Raw genomic sequence first — 6,044 nt, 5'->3', positions numbered from 1 at the left:
GTAGGAGCTTTAAAACTAGAGAAAATAACCTCAGTGACAAAAAATGCCTTATAATATACGATTTTAACCAACCTTTTTTGGATTTGCCAAAATGACCAACTAAATCGCAATGCGATCGATAATTCGCAACGCGATCTCCGGTATCGCAAATCAGTTTCCAGATTCGTAACGCGATTCTGACTATCGCATTGCGATTTCCCAAATTCGCGTTGCGATTTTTCTAATTCGCAATGCGAATACGTAAATCGCAACACGAATTTGAAAAATCGCAATGCGATTACGTAAATCGCAATGCGAATACGTAAATCGCAATGCGAATACGTAAATCGCAATGCGAATACGTAAATCGCAACGAGATTCTGACTATCGCAATACTGAATTTCAAATTCGCAACTCGATTTATGAATTCACAACAGGTTTTAATTTCGCAACACAAATATTTTGGGTATATAACTACGCAACAGCAGCAACTCATAACCTAAATCCCGAAATCGCAACTCATTCCATCTCCATCTATCACTCTCTCCGGCGACATCCGTTCCTATATCTAACGACATCCTTTCCCATCCGGCAACAGGTTTTAGTTTCGCAGCTCGTTTGTTTAGTAAATTAATTTACAATAATGAAATCATCTAATGTTGATCATGTTTGGATAGATTTGTGTTTTGGAGGGTCATGGGAGAATGTTCATGGTGTTTTACAATATATGCCTTTACCCATGAATCTTCAACTAAAACTGTCATTAAAAAAGTTAACTTATGAAACTCTAATGTTACGTGTTGCAAATAAATTGAATTTAGAGCCCCTAAGTGGATTTAGGCTATCTTATCAGAGAAATGGTAAAGTTTATTTGTTAACCAACAATGAAGATGTTGAACGATTCATTGCTTACATTAGTGTTTCAAGTGATGATGTTACATTGTATGTTGTTGAACCTAGAAGTAGTGAAGTTGGGTCAGTAGCGGGTAGTAATCAACTAAGTTTTTCAACCCCAGTTTATGGTGCTAAAAATTTAATGGTTCCACCACAATTTCATCACCAAACAAATATTGTTTCACCACATTTCCAATACCAAACACAATCTCAAAACCCACAACCTTTCCCTAATCCAAATCCCAATCAACTTTCAGCACCAAATTTCGGTTTTCGTATTGACCAGTTAGACGATGATGAGCCAACAAAAAAAATTGTGAGTACTAGTCAGTATTCGAAATTTGATCTTGGTCAATACCCGGACTTTGATCTTGGTCAATACTCGGATTTTGATGATTTTTCAGAAGAAGAAACAGACCCTGCGTGTAATGATTTTGATATTGGTCAATACCCGAATTTTGATGATGAAAAAGCCATTGCCGAGGAAGATGTTATTGATGATAATGAGGAGGAAGTTACGACTGTAAATGAACATGTTGAACATCCATTCTATAATTCATATAACACTGAAGAAGAAAAATAAGAAGAAGAAATCCCCAAAGAAAAGTCCCCGAAGAAAATGCCATGGGAGTATAACTGGAATATGCCAGAATTACTTCAGATACCGGAAGAAGAGTTGGTAAAGATAGCAGTTGATTGTCACACAAAAATTATTCGTATCAAGAAAGATGATTGTTTTGATACAAAGGAAGACTTGAAGATAGCTTTGTATACGAAATGTATGGAAGATGGCTATCAACTAAAAGTTAACAAATCAAGCAAAGATCGTTTCGAAACAAGGTGTATGATTGACAAAAACTGTATGTGGCGTATGATTGCAAAGAGGATAAAAGATTGCGAAATGTTTCAAGTTAGGACTTTTATTGATAAACATACATGTTCAAGAACCCAAGTTTTTCCTCACCATAAACAGGCAAACAAAAAGGTGTTGGGTGGTTTTCTGGCTGAGTTAATGTTTTTGAATGGTAGGGTATATCGGGGACATGAAATTATGACTGACATGAATGCTCGGTTCAAGATTAGTATCTCATATTCTCAAGCTTGGAGAGCCAAATGTTATGCCTTGGAATTATTGAGGGGGTCGCCAGAAGCATCGTTTGCCCAACTGCCGGCTTATTGTCACAATTTAAAGCTGAAAAATCCTTGGTCGGTAAGTCATATCAAAACAGATAGAGATGGACACTTTGAGTTGTTGTTTATCGCCATTGGTGCTGCGGTTAGTAAATAAATATAATTTTGTTGACTCATTTTTGTTAGTTACATGCATTTCACATTTAAATGATTATATTTCTTGTGTATATGATTTTGTAAATTCGTTCGTTTATTAATTGCATGCGCCCAGTTATTATAGTTGACGGAGCACATTTAAAATGTCGATACCTTGGAGTAAACTTATTAGCAGTAGCCATGGATGCTAACAATGGGATACTGCCAATAGCTTACAGGGTTGGCAAATCTGAAACCTCTGATTTATGGACATGGTTTATGGGGCATCTTAGAGATTGCATAGGTCCTATTAGCAATCTGACAATCATATCCGATAGGGCAAACTCAATTGACAACGCTGTTAGAAGGTGTTTCCCAGATGCTTTTCATGGACTTTGTGGTGTTCATTTGTATAGAAATCTAAAATCAAGGTCTGCTGGTATAAAAAATCACAAATGGACATACTGGAAGGCTGTTAAAGCTTATCGGGAAGTGGATTTTAATAAGCATATAAACTGTTTAAGACGTGTTTTGCCTTAGTGTGCTCAAACACTAGAAGATGTCGAGTTTGAAAGATGGTCAAGAGTACATCAACTTGGAGCAAGATATGGGTTCATGACGTCTAATAGTGCAGAATCAATCAACGCTCTAAGTCGTCATTCCCGGAAATTACCCATTACTATGTTAATGGAGTTTTTTCGAGCCTCTATTCAACAGTGGTACTACAAGAAAAGAAACCATGCAGGTATTATTTCTTTAAATTCGTAACTTATCATATATTTTACTAAGTATTATTTATTTAAATTTACAGGAACATTGGAACATCGTGTTACACCATGGACAGAAAAAAAAGATAACGAAATGTATTCTGAAGTCAACGTCATGGAGAGTTGAACCATGTTCAAACACTTTGTTTGAAGTACTGGATAATAACTTAAATGGCCTTGTCGATCTAAATGCAAAGACGTATAGTTGTATGAAATGGCAAACATCTGGTTATCCGTGTGGCCATGTTATAAAAGTTTCTCTTCATCTAAATCAAGATGATTCAAGCGCATACGCTATGGATTGCTACACTACAGAAGTATATCGACAGACTTATGGCGAGATTGTCTACCATATTCCACATCCTTCTGAGTGGGACATACCAGATGACTTACAAGCAGTTTTGCCACCAGCCATGGACAGAAGGCTACCTGGCCGACCAAAAAGTCACGATCGTATACCGTCTAAGGGTGAAGAGAATAAGAGATCGACATGTAGTCGGTGCAAGGAAAGTGGTCATACAAGGTTGACATGTGGATCACCAGTGCCATCACAATCATCTTTTCCTCTACCAAAATATGGATCCTCATCAAAATCCAAAGCTCATATGGTGTCAAGCAAAAGGCAATCAAAATTGCAATCATCTTTAAAATCCCAATCACAACCGGCTTCACCTTTTGAGACTGTTAACTTAGGTGATTTTTAAATGCAAACGTTGTATTATGTGTGAACTTTTAACATTTTCAGTTAGACATGTATTAGTAACTTGAGTTTGAAAATTGCTATGATCTGTTCAGTTGTTATCACTTATTAGGCATTCATTTGACTATCGCAACACGGAAATGACGTTCGCAATCATCTTAATGTCTATCGCAACGCGGAAATGAAAATCGCAACGAGAGAATCGCAATGCGAAATGAAAATCGCAACGACAAAATCGCAACGAGAAACTAAAATCGCAACGCGGAAATGACTATCGCAATGCGAAATGAAAATCGCAACGAGGGAATCGCAAAGCGAAATGAAAATTGCAACGCGAATTTAGTTTCGCGTTGCGATTTTGTCGTTGCGATTTTCATTTCGCATTGCGATTCTCTCATTGCGATTTTCATTTCGCATTGCGATAGTCATTTTTACCTTCAACATAATACAGATTGAAATCAACAAAATCAACCATTACATTTCAATCAATTAAACAAGCACAAATAAGAATTATGTTCACATCAATTAAACAAATCAACTTTTACAAATCATCTTTTACAAATCAATTAAACAATAAAAAAATAAGCAATAGTTCTTATTTACTCATCTACTATTGAATCAACTTTTGCAGCCATACATCATTTTCACGCAGCTCACTTCTGAGATTAACCTGCAGAAACCAAACATTTGCTCAAACAACACTTTCTACACGTCTAAAACCAACAAACAACAAATTATTAAATTCTATGTACTTAACCAAACATTTTCAAACCAAAAGCCTATAAACTTACCAATTATTTATGGACATTTTTATAACGCGGATGCAGGTAGGCAGCGTCTCGTATATATCGATCTAGCCATATAATGCCGAAACCACAAGCCTACTGCAGCTCTATCTCTATCGGTGGGAGGTAGATACTTTATACTTCCTGTGATCAAACGCTCCAACACCAAGCATACGAGAGGACCACAATCCCCTCTGACTCCTTCCGTTTGTTGTGGTGCGGTCTCGTCTCTGCTAACTGTAATATTGAGCTTCTTTGGCTTCTTGTTTCCAGAACGAGTCCAATAATTTATCGCATCCAAGAATTTAGCCAAATAAGAGCTCCATCCCTTAATAATATCTCTTAAATCAGCCAATGATATGTAATTTATCATGTTGTCATATACTATTGCCTTAAGGGATGGGATCTGAAGCTCGACGAGAAGCCAATGTTTACGTTCCAAAACAGGGATAAACACCTGCAATCATAAGTAATAATTCATTCATTTGCGCACTTATTTATGAATACCTTTAAACTCAATCAAAAATAAATACTAACCTTATCGACCTCCTACCATGCAGAATAAAGTTTAGCTTGTCCATTACCCAACGCAAATGATTCATCTCGTTGATTCTTCAAGTGAACGGCGTTAAAAGACGTCGGCATAATTGTATATCGTGTATTTCTTTTATTTTCCTTAAGTTTCCTAATTATTAGAAGACGTGACACCCACACATCGATATGCTGTTTTACAAAAAAAGACATATATTAGTGACTTACATAAATTTAAAAAAAATAATCAAATTGAAATATATATAAGAAAAATATAAGACTTACCCCTCTATCGAAATAGCCATTGTCTTCGACCCCTAATAATACGCCTCACCAAGATCGATCAAGCAACAAATAGATATCATCGTTGAGCTTGCATATGTCAGTGAAACACCTCTGGCTCCGCTCATGTAGATAAAAATCAACTGCGGTCTTAGCCCAAAGGGTGTTATCCAGAATTGTGTCCGGTAGTTGTCTCCTCTCCACTTCAGATACCGGAATGGTACTGGCCGGTAACTCATACGAGAGCCAACTCTTATCCATCATGTCCGACACGTCAGAGGGTTTCTCAAGAATCTTACATATGACGCCATGTGAATCGGGCTCTTGAATGGTGGGAGGGACCTCTTCAACGATGACAGTGGCCTCTTGAACAGTGGGAGGGGACTCTCGAGGAATGATAGGGGCCTCTTCAACGATAGGAGTGGACTCTTGAGGGATGACATGCGAGTCGGGCTTCTTCTTGCGGTGTCTTCACACTATTGGGGTGTACGGAGACTTAATAGCACGTGCACGCCGTCTGATGCGTGAACTCCGTCGTGCAAGAAAAACCCGACGTAAAGCATCCACCTTATCGGGCCGCTAAATAATTAAATACAAAAATCAGTAAATAAACAGACATGATATTTATCATCAAGTTAAATATGGAAAATCTTAAACTTACCTCGTTGCGTAGAGTATGAACCTCATTCTACAACGATACTACCATCTCACATAGAGCGGCAACCTCACCACGTAAAGTAGATACCTCCACACGCCATGCACCATCGTTATCGCGTAGAGTACCGATCTCCTCACGCAAGGCATTGACCTCATCACGTAACTCCCTTGACTCATCACGTG

The sequence above is a fragment of the Hibiscus syriacus genome, unplaced genomic scaffold, assembly GCF_006381635.1.
Source record: "Hibiscus syriacus cultivar Baekdansim isolate YM2019G1 unplaced genomic scaffold, ASM638163v2 tig00111166_pilon, whole genome shotgun sequence".
NCBI classification, from domain to species: domain Eukaryota; kingdom Viridiplantae; phylum Streptophyta; class Magnoliopsida; order Malvales; family Malvaceae; genus Hibiscus; species Hibiscus syriacus.
Note: the sequence above shows the minus strand (reverse complement) of the source record.